General features: G+C 41.8%; 1 long non-coding RNA gene across 1 annotated transcript in view; it reads right to left on the reverse strand.

Moving 5' to 3' along the window:
* Nucleotides 1-618: 618 nt before the first annotated feature.
* LOC138566035 (uncharacterized) overlaps nucleotides 619-21,851 on the reverse strand; it is a 48,055-nt gene continuing 26,822 nt past the window's right edge. Inside the window, exons 2-3 of the long non-coding RNA XR_011301799.1 lie at nucleotides 1,249-1,311; nucleotides 619-1,025 (exon numbers count right to left, since the gene is read on the reverse strand). This is a non-coding gene — a long non-coding RNA (uncharacterized lncRNA). The remainder of the gene's footprint in view (nucleotides 1,026-1,248; nucleotides 1,312-21,851) is intronic.

Here is a 21,851-nt window from a genome sequence, read left to right on the forward strand (position 1 = left end):
TCACTCCATAAGAGGCTCCACAGTTTTCATCTAGATATGCCATCAAAGACTGCTTTTAAATTGATGAACATCATATGTAGACATTCTCCCTTAAAGGGGAAATTGTTATTGGCCCAATTCATCGGCAATATAATTTTGACCATACCTCGTTCGATCGTTAAAAAAAATCAAATGCATCTTACCTTAGTTTTTTATCACATTTACACATGTGAAAATGAAGGGTCGGGTCCGACATCTTATTATAAACTTAGCTGTTGATCCACCACCCTAAATTCAAGTGCCTTCACAGCAGTAATTCATGTCACCTGCCCCTCAAGCTGACATCACTAGTCAAAACGATATGCTCCACCTATTCTCATGATGTTCGTGGACAGCATAGCTAAACATGACCTGTCATCACCTAAATCATAACGCTAAAAACCAGGAAGATCAATACACACATTCACACATAGCACAAAAGTTCTCTTTGTTTTCACAAAAAGGAGAAAATAATGTATATTTTCAAGAAAATAGCAATAGTCGGGACTACAAGAAGTAGTTATATTTTTAATATCACGCGTCAATATAGAAAATTACATCCACAAAAACATTGAGAACCTTTATCAATAGACGTGGTAGCTACTAAACATCGGATGCTTTGCATTTTTTCTATAGCTGTCTACTTCCATCAAATGTTGCAGATTGCCTTGATCGATAGATTAATCCCTGCATTTGCATTGTTAATTCAATGTTCCACGTGGTTAAATCTAATGCGCTTATGTTTCATCACTGATGCTTGATAGACGCACATGGTATTCCGTTAGTGAGAGAAAGGAGTTGTTTCACTTTTAAATGCAACTCCTTTTGATAAGCACATATTGATATTATAAACACAGTCATGTTGCTCCTTATTACTGCCATCACAAAAAGACAAATTGGTGCCTGACAATCGTCCCAGAATATTGAAATTACAAATGCGTTGTTGATGCTTATTGTCCAATTCTGGTTGAAAAACCCATCCACTGGACCACATGCACAGAACGTAGCTATGTAAATTCGGGAATGCAAAAATATATTTCAGTTCCCATTTAAGAAAATAATATGCATAGTACATAAATATGTTAATTAACAATTTACAGTAAAATTGGCATGTACAATGACTAGTCTTTTGCGTGAAATTGAACATTAATCCGGCACATCGTTAATCATCAAGCATAGAACAGACATGCCAACTTTAGTCACATAAATAGTATTTAATACTATGCTTACATTATTTGCTGGTTTTCCATTGGCTCTATGTAAAGATGAGCAACCGTCTCGAATGACAGATCTCTGTAAAAATAATTATCAATTATTTTTGGATATTCAACACAATGTGTCCTTCAAATTGTTATTATGGCTGATTCAAGGACAAATAACAAAGAGACGCTTTATTGTGTGTTCTCGGCCTGCCAGAGGAAGGTTTCGTTTTCAGTAAAAAATGCCACAAAAATGTACAATATTATTTTCTAGTTTCAATTGCAAGATGCGAAGTGAAACTAATGAAATAGTTCAACTATTCCACATAACAACATATTGACTTCCATTTTAACAGTCTAAAGGCGAACTGTCCCAACACGCTTTTGGCTACTTCAACACATGCGGCTAGGAGAGGTTTGGAACACGGACACCAAACATTGATGTGTGCTAATGGCCACAACCAATCATGTGCCATGGTCATGCATGTATTTTTTTTATAGATGCCCAGAAGGGAGACCATCCTGCAGCAGTGAGGATTGGATGCAGATCTGTCTGCCCATACAGTTCAGATTGGGCTAGGTGGTGATTGCATTACCGTCAAAAGAGTTTTTACAAACACATGCCAGTCTTTCTTCAATGTAAAGTCAAGCAACCCTATCACAACGAAACCTAACAGTATTGTGTCTGTACACAGCCAAGCCATCTCCTCACTTTTCAAAAAAGCAGAATTCAAATACACACCATGAAAACAGGCTTTTCCATTGCAAACCAAATACAACGGCTTCTGAAATTCTGTCCATCGGATAAATCATTTCACCCATGGGACTCTTCCACCAATTGCAACAATTCTCAATGCACCTACGTCTCATCACTTGATAAGTATGCATTGCTGTTAGCTAACTAGCTGTTCGCTACCCACCTTCAGTGCAGATCAAAAATGCACAAGCTAATTTCACAAATCATCTGGGACATAGAGAGATGTTTACAACACGAAATACAGATGGATGGATATTGCTGGATGAACATATAGAAACGGCACTGGCGGACCGGGAAGGGGAGGAAAAGGGGCGATTTCCCACCAGGCAGGCTGTACTGTTGTTCCCAGAGCCAGAGGTGCAAAGTGCAAAAAACAAACAAAAACAAACAATCCTTTAAGTTCCAGCATGCTTAGAATGTGCAGATGTTTAAATGGCTTGTAGATCTAGTCAAGCAATAATCCTGATTTCATCAATGTTGCAGGCACGCCTGGGTGGCCTCCACATGTGGGCCTCGACAGTGAGATGTGAAATGAGCATAGGTTACAGGCGCATGTTCATACTTGTGTGGGATCAGAAATGTGAGGCGGACAACTTTGTGATGGTTTTCAAAAGCTGCCATTTTATTAACTCAAACGGTTGGATAAACGCCTCACTGTCCCTACCCTGACAAGGATTTCCCTGCCTAAAACAAACTAAAGGAAACACACTAACAAAGGATCTCTATCCCTCTCACTTATACATACAGTAACTCAATAAAATAATGCATAGCAGTTCAAATGCAACAAAATGTAACAGTTATGTTCACGATATGACAGCAGTCTCCCCTTCTAATCTGAGTGAATTCCCCTCACCCAGAATCAATCAGGATTATGTTCTACAGTTCCAAAAAGAAATAACGAAATCCTGGTTTGCAACAAAGCTCTAACACAGTTTATTGTGCCTCCAACTTGATAACAAAAAGTTCCAACATGGCAATGGTTCAACAAAAGACTCTTCCTCTTCCTCTTGTACTAATAAGACTCAAAGCAATCTTCTTCACATAAACAAAGCATGTTTCTTTAGTTCAGCAGTATTCAAGTACATTTTCTTTGTCAGGATGCTTTTGCAACAACCTATTATTTCTGAATATTTATGACACTTCTGCAGCAGTTTTTATACAGTTCTTGCTTCGGCAATGAGCATTTGTCAGGATAATTTGTTAACACCACTTCACAGCATTTCATCAAGTTCTACTTGGTTTTCTTCCATGCCATGCCTATTACTTCAATAACACCTGGTTTACTACTTCAAAGTTCAATATTCGGGTCTACTCCCCTGCCTAAACAGTAATTGACAAACAACAAGTGACTCTGTGGTTAAAATCAGTTTACAGCAGCTTTGCAGCGTTCATTATTTTACAACATCAGGCTTTAAGCAATTCTTGAAGGTATTTTCCAAACCCTCTGCAAGTTATGCTCCTCTCCTTCTGAACAACCTTTTCAAGAAGGGCAGCCTTCCTGCCACTCTTATTTATTTCCCCACTGGGTTATTATACTTTTTAATAATATTTTGTACTTTCCAAAACCTCTGCAAGTTATGCTCCTTTCCTTCTGAACAACCTTTTCCAGAAGCACAGACTTCTTGGTAATCTTGCTTCCCCACTGCGATATGAACCAAATACTGACAAGAATATGGTCTACTTCTTCCTTGGCTTTGGCAATGCGGGTTTATATTAGCTTTTATTACATGCTTCTTCAAATATGGGAAACAAGCTTTAAAACCTTTGGAACTTTCATTAGTACCCTCCTGACTTTGGCAATATCTGTTGGTTTGAAGTTGCCTTGTTTTTACCTTTTTGGCATGGGTAATGGTTGTTCGCCTTAGGTTCTAAGAATATTGTCCCATCACTGTATAGTTGTGTTCCTCTTTAGCCCTCTTCTCCGTCCCAGTACTTTGGGGATTATGGGACTTGAAGTGAAGCAGGGCAATGGAACGGGGTTAGTTAGAAGCAATTAGTCATTGAGCAATGTGGGCAAAGGAAAGGGGTTGCGTGCCAGGTAAGGCAAGGGAATTGAGTAAAGAGTAAAGAGATGGCGCAAAAGGGTAACAGAGGTATGATACTTGATTGTAAGTAAGCAGAGATTGAAGGGGCATCAAGGATGTGGTGCAATAGAAGAACACCATAGGGTTATGTGTATGGAAAAAAAGGTAAATGGCAGAGAGGTGTACATTATGAAAGGTAGGTCCTTAGATTGCGTGACTTTTGCAAAAGATCTTTGCCTGACTTGCAAGACAATGCAACTCCTTGTGGAACTGGCTCAACTCCTTACTTGTTCTTACAAGGTCATGCATACTTCCACGAAGAACATATGTCTCAATTAAGACTTATCTTAATGACTCATCTCAATGCAATGTGACAGAGAAGTAATATTCTTCAAACTTTACAATTAAATGCATCTTTGTTGCATGCCAAAATCCATACAATGTCAGCCTATTTGCTTGGCGTTGTGCATGGTCAGACCATAATATAGTGTTCAATTCCCCCATGACAAAATGGGTGGACTCATTAACATACCATTTGAATGTTGTTTCCCCAGAAATTAGCATATGAAGGTGCCATCTGAAAAAAGTTGGGGGGACTCCTGAAAACCATGGGGCTACTCCACATTTGTGTCCCCTCAACTTCAGCCCTGTCATAATGCTTAATTACTATCAGCCACACAAATAATAGTTATTTTCCTGTCAATCCATGTTCTGTGTGCAAGATAAATTGTAACCAATTGAATTTTACATCTGGCATCTGTAACTTTCTATTGATGTTCTATTTCTTGTAATGCACATTTTACCATGACCGTACACACATTTAAAAAACAAAAAAGAAAGCATACCGAATTTGTACCATAAAATACTGTTGCATGATTTTTCAAAAGGCACATACTTAACATTGGGCCTCATTACACGGTAGGCGGGAACCATGGCGCTATTAGCGCCATGGTTGCCGCCGGTATTTTACCGTGTCCGCCTTGGTGGATGGCAGAATTACCGCCCTACTCGAAGGTGAGCGGGGGCGGTAATTCCCCATTCACTAAGGCCCTTCCCCGTTCCCATTTTTGCCCCATAGGGCATAATGGGAATGGGGAAGGCGCTAATTACGGTACTGCAAATTGCGGTACCGTAATTAGCACCAAGGCCCCTTTGCGGCACCCAACTTTAACTGCTGTTAAAACCAGCCGTTAAAGTCGGGTCCCGCAAAGGGAACTCGTAGTAAGGCGGGAAAAGCTGGACAATAAGCTTCCCTTCCCCACGTTTTACGCATGGGGCAAGGTGGCACACTGGAGCTTAGTACAGACTCTGGCTTCTAAAGCATGGAAGATGAAGGTCATGATATGAGCCAGGGCCTTCTGCGACAAAGCCTCTTTCTGTTAAAAAGTCTCTTATTCGTAGAATGTCTTGGATACAAAACACAACATCAAAGTTCCTTTCTCTTCAGGAGTCTCATGCTTACAAAGTCTCGGGTGCACTGTTCACCCTGGGTCTCGCTCAGCCTGCTCGGACCCCTTTTATACACAAATTCAAAAAAGGTCTCCCTCAATCAGGTTCAGACCTTGCACTCTTCACTTTCTCCTTATTTCACAGTTCGATAAATCGACAATAGGTCTCCCTCAGCCAGACTCAGACCTTGATGCATTTATTCATAATCAAAGACTGTGCAATGGATTGTACTTATACCCTTGCAGGACCACTTCGATTCATTCTTACTTGATTTCTAGTCTTTGTTTTCACATCCACATATACAGTTCATTTTGCCACTTCTTTGTGGAATACATAAGTCAGATACCTTCGATTGGGCACACGCGCTGTGATCAAAAGAATTCATCAGCCGTATGGACAATACCCGCGTCTTTCATTAAACGCTTCAACCTTCATTCGCTCTTTTGTGTAACAATGTTGCCGCTTGCAACCTTTGCTTCAACACAGACCGGCCTTGTACAGTTTCCTTCAACTCACCATCTGTATTGATTTCTCTGTTTGAGGCTTTGACCTCAGAGCCAAGGATTATAGCACAGTGGCTGCTGTTCCTCCCCGACTCGGCCAGTCATGCAGGAGGGTCCGGATATCTCAGACGCACAATGTAGGATTCTTTGGTTTCCCTTCTTGGCCTTACACATGCTGCTTTCAAGTTCCTAGGAGTATAACAATTGCTTGTCGAAGAGGTCAAGGGTATCTTCTTCCTTATTCTCCTTTCTTGGTCTGCCATCTCTCTTCATTGGCTCAGCTGCTGGCTGGGTTAGAATTGCTCCTTCATGTGCTTTGCCTTGCTCAAAGTGTGCTCTCTTGCTCTACCTTTTATCTGTGTGGGGAAGTTCAATTGAAGTTTGGTGTGTGTTGTCAAAGGTAATTGCCTGACTCAGCTTGACCATGGTAGTGGGACAGGTCAGCTACATTGCTCGGATACTGGTCTATTTTCTCCCAGACCGGGCTGTCTCTGTAGCATTGTTTGTGTAGGGAAGGATGGGGGAGTTAAAGTCCCCCAGTATCCTACCTGGTAGGAGGGGTTAAGGGTGTTAGAGGGAAAGGGATACAGTGTATTGCCATCAGGAGTCCAACTCCCACTCCCCAAGGACCCCTCATCCTGGTGATCCTCCCGCACTGGTCCCCCTCAGGGTCTGGATCCAATGGCAATGGCTGTACCCTGGACACCTAAGAGAGAGATCTCCGAGGACTAGCAGATGAGACACCCTCTGGTTTCTCACAGTAACATGAACATTATTTTATGTATATATGTGGTTATGTAAAAATGTTGATTAAATGTTATAGGTGGAAAGGTGTTATTTTGGGAGCACAAGAGGAATATCTATATGGCCTTAGTAGAGTGGAATGGTACAATTTGAAGAAATATTAGGAAAAAATGTAAGTATTAGTGGATGAACAAAAGAGAGAGAAAAGGTAGGTACTAGTGGACAAAAAAAGTGTGCGAATCTCCTCATTGATCATTATTAGGAGAAAAAGAGGACCCAGGTGAGTATAAGTGAAAGGTAATGAGGGATACAGTGGTTTTAAACTGATAGCATGTTTTCCCAAGAAAAGACTAGTAGGTGTAGGCAAAGGATAGTATACATAGGCAAGTATGGCCATATCTAAGTGAAGAAAGCAAAGAAGACACATGAACATAAGATGGTAGAGTCATATGTTTGTGATTATGTCAATTAAAAATGTTGAAAAAATGTGAATGTTTAAAATGTATGTTAAGTTTTAGTAAAAGAACAAAAAAAAATGTGAGGGGATAAAAATGTAGTGATAGGCAAACATTGTAAAATATGTCACACTCGCCTGCACTTAATGGGACAATTTCTTATTCCCACCATCATGGGGAGGTAGTTGAGGGTAGGAAGGGCAACACAAGTGTTAATTATGTCTCAACAGAATAAAAACAGCAAAGAATGAAAAGACTGTAGTCCCACGCCATCGGAAGAAGGACTACAAAAGTACAGAGAATATTTTCAGCATAAGAAAGCTAAAAGCAGGCCTGGTACGCACCAGATTTATAAAGAAAATAATGATTAATTAAAGTGCACCATCTTTTCTACTTAAAAGAAAAAAGAAAAAAAAAACTTGAGGTCTAACAGTCCATGAATATAAGGAAGTTACCCCAGCATCATCATGTTAAGGAAAAACATAAGCGACAAGGCCAGTGCCTCTGTGCAAAATGAGAAAAAAAGGCCTGTGTTAGGGAAATACAGTTTTTTGTTAGCTTATCTTGACTTTGCATCTATTTGGTTTCTGCAGGAAGCAAAGGACAATTTTATCCATGGATGCGCTAAGAAGAAAGAAGAAGAGCAGTTAAAGAAGAACAACCTTTTTTAAAATATTTTGTTTGATTTGTTATGCCTGTTTTGTCTTTTATTATTTTTTATTATAAAGAAGGTGACAATTTAACCCCTGTGGTGTGAAGAATACCACAACCACTTGCAAAAAGCTCTATCAAGAATACAGGAGAATTGTTTCCTTTTTCACTTAAAAGTGGAGTTTGGAGATGGTGTTTGAATTTAAAATGGCACTAAGAAAGACACGAGGTGTAACCTATGAACAAGGTGGGGCAAGTAAGGGTAAAAACAAACATATATGTGTGTGCTTTTTCGCCCCACTCAGAGGCACACTCAGGTATAAGCATAGATGAACATAGGTGATACTAAGGTATGCATGAAAGGGAGAAAGAGCAGCCATTTAATTACATTAAAGAAGAGAACATTTAGTAGCAAGTATTTTAGAGAAGTAGGAGCATTGAAGTAGTAATGTTTAGATTTTAGGAGGATGTTTTGATGATAAAATGCCCTTATCTTTCAAGAAACTCACCCAGTTTTTTATATTTCAGATGGACAGGGAGCTCCTGCACTCCGAGCGATCGCAGCGACCGAACCTACGAGCAGGGAGAAAAGGCCTCATTGTCATTAAAAAGGGTTCTAAGGGACCCTGCCAGATGCCCGTTTGTTATTTATAAAAAAAAAAAGAAGGAAGAAGAAACAATTCTCTCTAAGGGCTCCCCATGCTTGTGTTCCCCAGAATATCAAATGTCCCCTCTACTGACTCAAGAAGAATATGGAATATTTTACCAGCGCCTGACTTCTCGGTGCCATCGGCTCATTACGAGTCTAGCAGCCCAGCTAGTCAGGCGCCAGCAAATTGTTTTTCCCCTTTCCCATAGAGTCCTGTCGTACTCTACGGGTACTCTACGGGAGTGGGGACACAGAAGCACCGGCACCTTTAGAAATGGTACCGGTGATGCCGCGAACAATCTGCCTACTGTGGCTGCAGCGGCCATGGCAGGCAGACTGAGCGTTTGCCGATCTGGAAACAAGGGTGACGGTGAGCTTACCGGCACCCTTGTTTCTGGACCAGCAAACACGTGATGAAGCCCTATGTGTCCTAAAGCATGGCCTATGAACTAATGGGGCCCCTGAACTTGCTGCAAAGCTGCAATAAGGAAAAATAAATGATAAATGGACTAACGAAAGGTCCATGAACTTGGAATAAAGAAAATAAAGAATTGTGTGGAAGATGCACAGTTGCAAGACAAATAAGATGACGGCCAGGAAATTACCTTTAAGTGGCTGGTGAATGAAATAGGGACAAAAAAGGAAGCGCTGTGGGGTGGGAAAAAAGAGAAAATATCAGGACAAGGAAATGTTTTAAATGTAAGTTAAAAGAAAGGAAGAAAGAGAAGTAACAGTAGAAAATGGGCTGGTGGGTCCCCTCAAGGAATACAAATGTCTTTTAATGATATCTCCTGATTCTCATGGTGGCAGGTGTCACTTGTGCATGAACATTTACATTTAATTGGGTAACAGTGGTAGGAACAAAATGGAAGTAAAAAATGACATTTTCTGGGGATTCATACTGTGAGACACCAGAGGCGTTTCTCCTAGGCTATTCCCGGGGATCCTTTGTTCAGGTGGCCAGGGAAGAGCCATCGCTCTTGAATCCCAAGCCAAGGGGTGGACGAGTGAGGGAGGATCACCTGGGCATGGGGGTCCTCGGGAACTATGGGAGACACGCCCTTGGCCAACACATGGTATTCCTCCCACTCTGATACACCCCTACCCGATATCCCCTCAGCTTTAGTAGGATGTTGTCATTCTACCTCAACCTCATTCCAACCATGTCCTTCTCGAAAAGCCAGAACCGTCTCTAGATATAGTAATAAGAAGCTCCCCACTCACTATTCCCAACTCCCCCTTCCCAGTCATAACTCTAGAAACATTATTGGAAAGGTCCATTCTATTTGAAACCATTTCAAACTTATTTTTTACCACATTTTACAAAACACTACAACTCCCATAATACTCACTTTTCCTATCCTACTGACATGACTGAGATGAGGAAGAATAAATCTGGAGCAATGAGGAACCGGTAGCAATGAGGATAACCCATGGAAGACCATGGGCCATTAATTCATAGAACAACCCCCAATATGTCACATTAACAAGGCCAGGCAGGATCAGGCACTCCACCCCAATCATCTATACCTGCAACCAAGTAACTCTCCCCACCTGGATAAAAGGCAGAGATCAGAATCACATATTGAGCAAGGCTGGAGGCGAGCAAGGACGACGTCTGCAGAGCGGCAGCAGCAGCTAGAGCTGGAGAAACCTGGAGACCCAGAGGAGGTGCGAGTACAGGAAAAACTCCCAGAGAGCCAAAGAGGGAGACTGTGTTTTGCAAAACTAGGTGAAAAGTAGACATTTTCCTTAATTGAAGACATGGAGAGAAGCCTGGTCCCCTCCCTGTGAAGGCTGAGTGGAGGTGCACTGAAAGTAGAAGAGAATTAAGGAGATGCGAGAATGCAGACAGACCATGGAGTAACGCAGCCAGTGAGTGAAAAAGGGAAAATACAAACCCAGTTGTGATAAAGTGAAAGAAACTGGATCCAGGAAATAAGGCTGCGTGTCGGACGGCAACCACAAGATAAAGAGAATCTTGAGTGTTTGATGACCTGAAAGGTTATACAGAGTAACAGAGTGACCCGGGCTGACGCGATCGCCTATTCGGAAGTCTCTGTGTGATGTCCATGAACTGTTAAAGGCTTGAGGAGTAAAGTGCAAAGAATTGAAGTAGCAATAAGAATGCCTGGAGCTGTATAAAAAGGCTTGCGCCTGAACGAGGGAAGCCTAGAAAATGAACGGCGGCAGATCTGAGCCCAGAGGAGGGGGGTCTGAATAAAAAAACAAGTGGCTCGAGCCCGAATGAGGAAAGCCAGGAACAGAGAAGTGAACTTTGATTTAATTATTTTGAAAATTGTCTGATGAATGCTGGTTTGAGCCTGATTTAGGGGGTACCCTTTAAACAAAGGAAAACAACATATATGTACTGCTGATGAGTGATTGAACTTTGAAAACAAGATACTATATCATTGACAGAGTGGTCTGGCACTACGTGTGTGCTAAATCAAAGGTCTCTGTAAGGTATCCAGCTGAGAGTTGACAAAAGTGAAAGAGTGGCAAAGGATTGTGAATCGAAGCGGCCCTGCGACCGGTCAAGCAAAATCCTGTGCACAATCGAAAGTCTTTGATGTTGATACAGTAAAGAAACTTTATGTCAAAGTAGACAAAGTTGGACCAAGCCCGGCAGAGGGAGATCCATTGGGAACTTTGGGTTAAAGCAAGTTTATTTTAGGGAATATAAATTGGTCCAAGCCCAGCCGAGGGAGACTGATTGAAGATTTTTTGTCAAAGTAGACCTGACCCTGGCGGAGTGCGGTCCATGGTGAACCGTGAATCACCCGAGAAAAAGAATACGTGGAAATCCTGAGAACATTGTGTTGAAGTAGATCTGAGCCCAGCGGAGGGGATCCGAGGTGAATAGCAAATCACCTAAGAAATTGTGTATATGTGAAATACAAAAAGGAAAGGAACTTTACTGTTTGTTTGTTGCAACAGGCCCTCTAAAAGAAGAGAATTTGAATGGCAAAGAGACTTTGGCACAAAAGGCCATGATATTGAAATTTTGAACTGCACCCTCATGTTATAGAAGCCAGAGACAGAGCTAAGCTTGAGTGTGCCGCCTTGTCCCATGCTGAAAACATTTGGAAGGGATGCCTATGTCTGGAATACACTGACATATGATTTCTTGGCCACTTTTCTTTTGCATAACATTGTTTCCCACACTATTTCCATTTAGAGTTAAGGATTGGCATTAGGTGTATTAGCACTAGGACTGTGTTATTATTATTTGATGGTCGTAGCTTGTTCCCATCTTTAGATTTAGGTTTAAATAGGTGTTTTTCAAACCCAATTGAAGCTCACTAAACACCCTTAAACTATGGTCACTTGTGTCTGTCTTACTGTTTGATACCATGAGTTCCTTGCAATAGATACACACAAATAGAAAATGACAAACAAGGGGACATATACATTTGATTAGGCGAATACAATATGATTAGAGACACTATTAGTTAATTAGAAGTGTCTTTCACAATGCCTCCCATGTTGTGATAGAGCAATGAGTTGATGGGGGTGACTGAGATATGGATGCATAGTTACACTGCATGTGCAGGACGGTAAACACTAGGTATGAGGTTAAGTAATGGTCGAATATATCGAACAGAGGGGGGAATGTAGAGGTGGTCTATACCCCCTCATATATGACAAGCAAATAAATATGGTAGTCAGGGCCTATGCGCCCCCGTCCAATATGGTTAGAATCAGGATTATTGTCTGTTTAGGTACTTAAGATACACTTATTCAAGGCAACATAAACACATACGTATGTTTACATTACATACAAACATTAAACAAAGAATATAGATTTCTGATGTATAGGTTAGCAAACAATAGCCATTGCATTATAAAATGTTTGTAAGCTTTAGCTCTCAGGGAAATTCACAAGTGCTGAGAACACAGAAATGAAGTGTTGTGTTGAGAAATTGGACTGTATTTCAACAGAAGCCAGTATGAGGTGATTTAGCATTAAATGAGAGAATATACAGTATTTCAACAGTGCTGTTGTGCGCTAAACCTGGCATGCAGTCAAAAGTAGATAAGCAGGTTGAGCTGACCATGAAACAAATGTGCTAAGAAGTCTGGAATAAATGTGTCATTCTTAGAAACTTGTTTTGCTCAGTGTAAAGGTTGCAACATATCGCATGGTCAGTTAAATTTGGGAAACCACCTAGTATTGCTAATTTGCATAAGGAGTTATGTCATCCAGAAAAAGTTGGGAAATAGCCAGTCATCCTAATCAGGAAGTATTTTGTCCAATAGGGACAACAGTAGTACTTTAACCTATTAGTAAGATGACCAATTAGAATGTGTCGAAATGTAAAACTCTGTATTAGTATAAATTGTTGCACAATCTGTTTGCCATGGTATAAAACACCATGATTTATGAATTATAGTGTGAGATGTTCCTTTTTTGACTGCAAAGAGGAGTGAATAAATACGTTTAATCCTAGAGCGGGTTGATGTCTCCCTTCCTCACACAAGAACTATGTGCTGTCAGGATGGCTGGCTGCAAGATAGTTATGGCTGAGAATTAACCTTTGAACAGCATCAAAACATGTGTTGCAGAAATTCTCCTGTGCACTGTTGGTGACTTGCATCTATTGGATTTTTTCATGAGTTACCTTAAAAAGCTATTGCAAACTGGCTTTTTACCCAATTTTATTTTTAAAAAGTGTGCTCTAAAATGCTAAATTTGAATGCATTACTTAAAAAAGGATTTTATGAGGATGAAACCCTTTAACCCGTCCTTGATTGTTTTTGGCGCCCCCGCTACACTCAGTTGCTATGGCATAACTGGGAGAAATATTTACACCCCTCCACTTAAAACTTTCACCAGCAGCAACTGGGAGGAGGGGAGAAGATAGTTGATGTGGAACAAAACTGTACGAGAAAAAGAGAAATACAATGGTTAATACATTGGTTTTTCATCAACACAATTCAGAGGCTTTTATTTAGAGCCACTCCTCCAGAAAGGGCATTTCAGCCCTGAATGCCACATCCTGCTACTGTTAACCTCACTGCTCCTGTGGTCTTGTTCATATAAGGCACCCTGCTTGTACTACTGTAACGAGGTAGATGATCATTCAATGTACTCCTTCATGCAGTGTCGTGCTGGCCTCTGTGCCCTGCGTAAGGCTCACAAGAGCATGCAGCCCATGGCATGTTGACGTGACACTAAACCAGCTGCCTTGTGTTTCTCCTCTGCCTACAGTAATCTGTGGTTATTTATTGCTGTCATTATAACACACTGGTGACAAGAGGTGGGGGGTGGCCAATGGGGGATTTCCCTGCTAAGAGGAGGACCGACCCCCGAAGGGGGCACTATCGGGACAGCTTACATAGCAGGATGTCCCCTCTGGCTGCCACCTTCCTGGGTGGTCAGCCTCTAGTCTTCCTCCCCAGTTGAGGCAGAAGAGGCGTCTCCCAGGGCCTGACTTCCGGTGGAAGGCACCTGGGGGACGCAGATAAGGAGGGGGCTGCTGTGAGTCTGTCTCTTGTCCAGCAGCCCCTGCCGCCTTTTGAACCCCACCCACCTACACCTTAGGTTTCAACTAAAGTGTCAATTTGCTAGTAGAAGGAGTAAGTAATAAAATAGATTGAATGGATTTAGAGTAGGAGGTCGTAGACATGGCGAGGGGTTCGCCACTCAACAGTAACCTAAAGTTCAAGATCTGAAACAGTGGAATAAAATCCCTTGCCCTCAAGCATTTCGTACCAATCGCTGGAGAGCATGCTAGAATTGAGAGATACATTATCACACATAAAAATATCCACTTTCAGCGAGTTCCATTAGATGGTGTACAAGGGTAAAGGTAACTGGTAAATAGGAAGTGGATAATGAATTTCCTAGGGTGAACCACATGGACGGATGAAAGATGAAAAATAACCCTTAATGACAACACGTTTAAAGAGCAGATATGTTTTGACCATAGATTTAGAAAGCTCAGCAAGTGACATGATGCTGTCATGGTGGAAATAAAAAGCTACGCTCGTCCGCTTTTAACTGTCATTTATTATGCTGTTTGTACCAAAAAAGATACTATATAACCCAATCTCTCTCCAAATGTTTTAAATTTTTACTTCATTTATGTAATCCTTGATGAACCAGTGAAGGGCAGGCTGTGAACCACCAGATGCTTTGGCCTACAATTTCCAGAATCCCTCACCATTGACTATGCTGTCTCGGGGTTCATGGGCACGGCAGGCCAAAAAATCGGAAAGGTTGCAGCTTGCCCTCCACTGATCTAGTGGCAGCATATCATTAAGAACAAAATTAGATAATAGGGCTCAATGATTTGTCTATCTGGAAACCAGAGCATGATTGGCGCTAACTGCAAATTGAGGTCAATCAGTTTCATATTGAGTGTATGAAACACATGTTCACTTACTGTTGAGGCCATAACACTTTTTTTTTTTTGGAAGGGTTTCGTTAGGGGCGTTACTAGGCAACACTCTCTGTGTGCCTGTTTAGTAGGCTATATTCAGAAAGCTGCTGATTGATTGAAACAAGTGAATTTTGTTGTTACGTGTGAGCGCATTTTGGAATCTACATCTCCTTATTGTTATCTGTAAACTAACATTAGAAAGATCTGCAGTTATTTATATCAGACTCCCACTCACGTGCTTTGAATTTTTAAAGAAGCGTGGTGACTTAATACGGGCAGGCTTTCATTCTCTGCAGGAATCAGTGGTATCTGTGTGTTCCACGGTTAATAAAACTGAACAAAGCACCTGTGTATTGGCTGTTACGCTGAGAATTGCTTAATTGGGTAACGGGGAGTTCTATCTTTACATCGATTAGCTGAGGCTGCCCTTATTCAGCAGCGGCTATGCAGGTGCTTCCACTTCAGGACTCCAAGTCCCAGAACACCTGGCAGCAACTTAACAATACATCAGTCGCTTCAGCGCCGGCGCTTCGTCAGCCAAGCTGGTATTGCGCCGGTTCTCACCGTCCGCGGCATCTGGAGCACAAACCCCTGGCCTTTTCGCCTTCCAGACTAATCAACCTCACTGTAACAGTAAGAATGGGGTACCTTACATTAGAGAAACTTGTGTTGGAACTATGGGGAAATCAGCGCTTGGAAAATATTAAACAAATGCGTTAAAGACCATCGAGAAAGAAAGATCCCAAACGCAAATATATACAGGGGACAACATGCGCAGGGAACAACACATCAGAGCTCAACCCCTAGGAATGACTAAACACATTAAAGAGCTTAAATTAGATAAAACGACTGATCTACTCAGCCCAACACCAAGGCCATAAAATAGCTCTGAGGCAGATCTGAAGATCGGCCTTTTGAATGCTCGTTCACTAAATCAACATGCTATTTGTATCCACGATTTGATTCTGCATCACGGAGACCTGGCTGAAAGAGCCTATAGGCCCCACCTGTGCCATCACAGTCCCAGAGGAGTATTCCATCCACTATACAAATAGAGAGTCTGGCCAAGAGGGGGGGGGGAGTTGCAATGATAGAAAGAGACTCCATCCATATGTTTCCGGCCAAAACTTTATGTAGTGGCTATGAGATCTTACACATGAAGTACTTACCATCAGACAATAGCAGTCCTAATATCATTTTAGTCTACATACCACCATCACTGATCTCTGAATTTAATGAGGAGCTCACCCAGCAACTCATCCTTTTGAAAGGGCCTAATACTGCCACGTTGATGCTAGGGGATCTCAATCGATGGGGTGGGGACCCTAAGGACAAAGAAGCGATTCGTCTTGAAAAGTCACTGAATAAAATTCTTTCCTTGGAAGAATTTGTTTAGCCTGAGTATGGTAGCATATTCCTTGTGATAAATCTCTCAGTTGTCTGTGTAAATCATTAGCGTATTTTGAAGTAAATCAATTAATGCCCCTATAAGGATATCAACATTCAAAATTAACCCCCTTGTGCCTAGTGTCTTTCTTTAAGAACTATAGTCTTTAAAATATAGTCTCTCAGAATTACCTTCCTTGTCACTGAAAACCGAATTTGCCAGTGTCTTGTGTGCATTATCCCATGAACTCTTAACTTGCATCTGTTCCATTGAAAACCCGAACCGTAGTCCCATTAAGAGCAATCCCTTTTGTGTAGAATCCTATCTGTCATGTACCTCTCTACGTGTCCCTGAAAACTGATTCCAGATTTTGACAGTTATGCCCTTTTCTTAGCTGCCTGTCATCACAAATCCTGTGAAAAAACGAATTTCCATTGCCGTGTGTATTTTACTTTTGCACTTACTTTTTTCCCCAAAATCGATTTTCCTACCTTGTTTCCATGTTATTCTGTGTGTGGATTAGTAGTCTATAAATTTCCCTATCTCCTCAAGTGTAGCAACACGAATTTCCTTGCATTCTGTCCCGTAGTCGTGTGCATAATATAAGCAAAATCCGATTCTGCCGTTTTTTTGTTCCTAAAACAGGTTTTCATTTTCTTTTATGACCTCCATTTTGGGGTGGCGGGCTGTATTCCAAATCCGATTTTTCTCTCTTTATCCTTACTCCTTGCCACTGGCTTTCATCCAAAGGGAATTAAGTTAGTTGATGTTTTGGGGTGAGTGTTGCAGGGGGAGTGCTTAACCTTAGTGCAATCACATGCTAAAACACTATTTTTCCTGTTTGCCATTAAAGATTCATGTGAACTGTGTTAGGATTTCTGAACCAATTGTTCTGTAGGAAACATTGCATTGTGTGCCACAACATTGGTGGTTGTTGTCAAATTGTTTGATTTTGTTTTTTTCATTAAATAATAAATTAATACATATCTTATTGATACACACCGAGCTGGTTCCTAGTCCATTGTGACATGGGGTGTTTGTAAAGGTTGGTGCAAGATGGGTTGGATGTCTACTCAATTAAAAGAACCCGTGGGTTATTCAAGATAAAGAGCGTTTTTATTGTGCGCAACATTCATTGTCAGGGGAAGGAGTCCCTGGCTGGAGTGTGCCATGTTCTAAAACTGTGACAACATTTATGAATAAAGTAGCTACTGCGCAACTGCAGGCACACGTTTAAGCCAATGAGTCACTTCATCAACAACAATCCGGCTTCCGCGCTGCCCACAGTACAAAAACCGCCATGCTCGATCTTCAGACAAAAATGTTGAACATAATGGATAAGGGAAGCACAGGCTTGCTTATCCTACTTCATCTCGGCGCTGCTTTTGATCTCCTGAACCCCCATCTCCTTAAGCAGGCATTAGAGAAAACAGCTAACTGTTCTGAGGAGGCAATCCGTTGGATAACCTCTTTGTCTTTAACAGACAAGAAATCCAGAGTGCATTGACAGATCCACAAACTGGGCATATCTCATTTCCATCAGGAGCCCATTGTTTAGTGTAGCAAGCCAAGTCAATTGGGAGAATCTAAATCTTAGGTAGAGGGTGCTTGTTGGGTTTTTTAAGTGGTTCCTCAAGCTATACTCATGGAATTATTGGCTAACTCTACCTCGATCAATCTCCGGGAGATGTTTTTTGCTTTTGTTAGGTCTCCAGGAGTAATTCCCTGTGGGTTCAGCCAAAGGTCACCCAGATCCATTTGCACCAAGAGTTTTTTAACACGCTGAAACTAAGGCAGGGTTTTACCACCCTCGGCCTCCAATAGGTGTGCAGGGGCTTCACGATTGGTTTCCAGCTCAGGGACCGACCACAACCTCAGCCAAAGGAATACCTGTCTGAATAAAACCTCTTTCTGAATTGGTCTGGTGCCCAATTCTAAATAAATGGGGATACTCAGGCAAGATTTTAGATTTTTTTTCAAAAAAGATCTGTCAACCAGGCCCAATCTATTGGTGTCCTGGTGGCCACAGATTTCAGCCCTGTGCATAGCTGATAACTTTGCCTGCTCTGAGTACATTGTGGTGGCGGGTGAAATGGGGCCTTGGTCGTGTGAATAAACACATCTCAGTATTGCCCCCCATATTTTTCCAAAGCCAAACTAGATTACATATACATGGTACCCCTCTTGGAGCTCATCAGTAAGATTGGTGTCACCTGTTTTAATCATGCAGATGACACCCACATTTTCAATGTACCACAAACCAACCAACAATGGACCAAACAGACTTTAAGGCCTGTCTTGCATGGGTGGGCTCCTCAATGGCCATCAAGAAACGTAAGCTCAACCCACCCAAAATAGAACTCATGATCAGCTGCACTACACCTTTGAAGTCCTCCTTGAGCGTATGTAATGGGTCCTTGCCTACTTCTTTCACCTACTGTGAGAAATCTAAACATCACAATGGACAGTGACCTCAAAGCCACAGATGATCAAAGACATCGTAAGTGACTGCTACATCCAACTCCACAGCATACAGTGCAATATGCCCTACCCGGTTTGCACAAAAAGGACAATAGCAGTCATTTCCTTGGTACTATCAAGAACTCGATTATGACAACAGCCCCTACTCAGACTACAGGACTATCTATTTGACGCACTCTAAAGAATGCAAAAAATAGCAGCATAGTTACTACGTAGACAAAAATAGGACCCACTTCAAAACCCTATTTATCGGCCCCACTACTCCTACTAAGACTAAGGCCCAGAACTAAATTCTCTCGCTACATAACCTCAAGAGCCTTAAAAATCAGCATCAATGCACTTGTAACAATACCTAATTTTAACTTCATTTTCACCTTCCCTTAGCAACCAAACTATGGAATTCCATACCCCAAAACCACTATACAGATATAGACCACCTACTATTCAAAAAACAGCTAAAAACATGACTCTTCAACTGATCAGCCAATGAGGCCACTGCAAATAGCCTCATCCTTTACCCACAGATCTTATTCTGAAAAATAACGAAAATAATGTGAGCCTTCCCTCAGACCAACCCACCAAAAAGAACTTATGAGGATCAAACAAGAAACTATGCAACCAAAAGCCAAACTAACAACCAAACCCAGAAAAAAAGCAACAAACAGCCAATCTACTCAACCGACAGGTGCATATTAACACATATACCACCACACTTTTTATTTTTTCCACTCCCACCATTCTTTCCTGTATATATCAACCTACCTCACCAACCCTCACTCCTTATGTCCAGCCCATCTAACCAGCCTTCCTGTAAACCTCACCCTACCACCTTATGCCACACTAGAACACACCCCACTAATGGCAATCAAAGGCCTCGTCAACATGATAGGAAGATTACTCCACTATGAAGAATACACTACTTTTCTGCTCTACCTCACTCACCAACAGAAGTGGACAGCACCAGCCTAAAGCATTCTCCAGAGTTTCAGTCTGTGGGATCTCCTTTTGAAGTAACATACCCCCAAGCGACTATGCAAACTACATAGAAAGCACACAGGAATCGGGTACTTCTGACTTGAAGACCATTTTATTTTTTATTTTGTATTATAATATTCTTATTATTACACAGCGAACATAGCAAAAAAACAGTTTGCACTATTTTTCCCTGTTGACGACATAATTGGATAATACAGATTGGGCAAAAGCCTGTTTGACCTGATTACATGTGCGGTGGTGTGAGAAAAAATGGCGGTAATACAGTGGTAACTCTGTTATCACTGCATTACTGCTGCATCACGGCCACATTACTGGACCAACAGACTACAACTTTAGTTCGTGAGGTGGAGGAAAACCCACCGGCAAAATGCTGGAGGTAATTCTGCCACCTTACTGACAAAAATCGGCAAATTGGGTGGAATTACCGCAAGCAGAATTACCACCGCCTGTAATTGTGCCAAAATCCTGACGGAGTCCTATGGATTCCATGAACAGGGACTAACACTGCTACACCACCACTTGCAATTTGGCGGTAATTCGGCCGGACCAAGTGGCAGTAACAGTAATTCTATTTGGCGGTATTCGGGCGTATTTACTACCGGAATACCCCCCAACTTGTAATGAAGCCCTATATGTGCTAAAATCCTATGCTCCACCTTTTTGCACAAGGACACATTTCAGCTTATATGGCCCGTAAAAGCTGAGTAAATACGTAGATAATACGGAATGATGCAAACAGGTTTCATCACAGTTCGTATTGTCTGACACCTTTTCACTAGGACAAACATGAACCGGACGGTTTTTGTATAATGTTTGCTACGTAACATAAAAAAGTGTTTGCTATGCTTCATTTTATGTTATGTTCCATAGATAGTAAAAAGAAACAGGCAGCCTCATTGTTGTCCTAGTGAAAACAATTTTAAGTGTAATACGTATGGGAACAAAGTCTGTTTGTTTTAATCTCTATTATAGAAGCTGCACAATTGGTGCTAAATTAATTTGCTCCATTTTTGGTGCAGAAGGGAAACGTTTAGATAATCTGGGCTCTGGGTTTAGGGGACCTACACAGAGAGGAAGTGGGAAGCAGAGGCCGCCACATCCCACTCCACAGTGCCCTGTTTTCCCCGTCGCCATGGAAACGGACTGTCAGGGATCCCACTTAAGATAAATTGCGTCTCGTCTCAGAAGGATGACTACGTAATTACAATCTCTCTGCTCCAGTGAGAGACATCGGCCCCTCTTCACATTCTTGTCACAACACACGGAGCAGTGATCATGCCTGAGGGACTCCGAATTATGTTGGCACAATTTTGATTGTTCAACTAATTTTAATTAGCTGAGCATGCCAATTATCTGTGCATACATTCACAAACGCACACTCCCCACGTCACTCCTGCTTTGCGACAATTGTGCAGCTGCTTTGCGGCTGGGCGGTGTTGCTTTCCGTCACAGGGGGACGATTTGAGCATTATTAGTTTCAATACCTTCTCACCAGTGATTCCAGCCAGCTGGATTTGTTTTGTGTGAGGGGCCCCTAGTCTTTGTTTTTTGATGTGTTTGAGAAAGTACTGAGTATGCTGCATTTGCCATAAGGGAAAGCTGGAACTGCTGAACTGAAATTCAGAAGCAGAGAAGGTATGAGGGGGAAAGTCTATGTTCTTGTCGCGGGCAAGCGTGAATTCTGCTACTCTCTAGAGTAGTGGTATTCAAACTTTTGTATGCTGCGCCCCCTCTACCCCTGCTTGGAATTAAAAAGATTGATGCCAGGCCCCCCTTGGGTAAAAATATTGTTACCCGGCCCCCCCAAATGCCATATCTGCTTATATTTTCAATTGAAAGTACTCACTGTATTTCCTTTTGGAAGAGCCTCGAGCCCGACCCCGTCGACATTCTTTGGCCCCCCCCTAGGGGAACCAGACCCACAGTTTGAAGACCACTGCTTACAAAATCTACAACTTCATTCAAATTTGAAGATGGCAATATCTTTGAGCAATCAGCATTTACCTAAAAAATGTGCCATGCTTTAAAGTCTTCATCATCGATTTCTGTCCATTCCATCCTTTTATCTCTGCCCTCAACCTGTGAACAGAAGCACCCTCAATAGATAGCCCATTCACCAGTCGATCAGCTTGCCCCATTGTACACGACC

This window comes from Ambystoma mexicanum, chromosome 2p, assembly GCF_040938575.1.
Source record: "Ambystoma mexicanum isolate Mex_15411 chromosome 2p, UKY_AmexF1_1, whole genome shotgun sequence".
Taxonomy (NCBI): Eukaryota; Metazoa; Chordata; class Amphibia; order Caudata; family Ambystomatidae; genus Ambystoma; species Ambystoma mexicanum.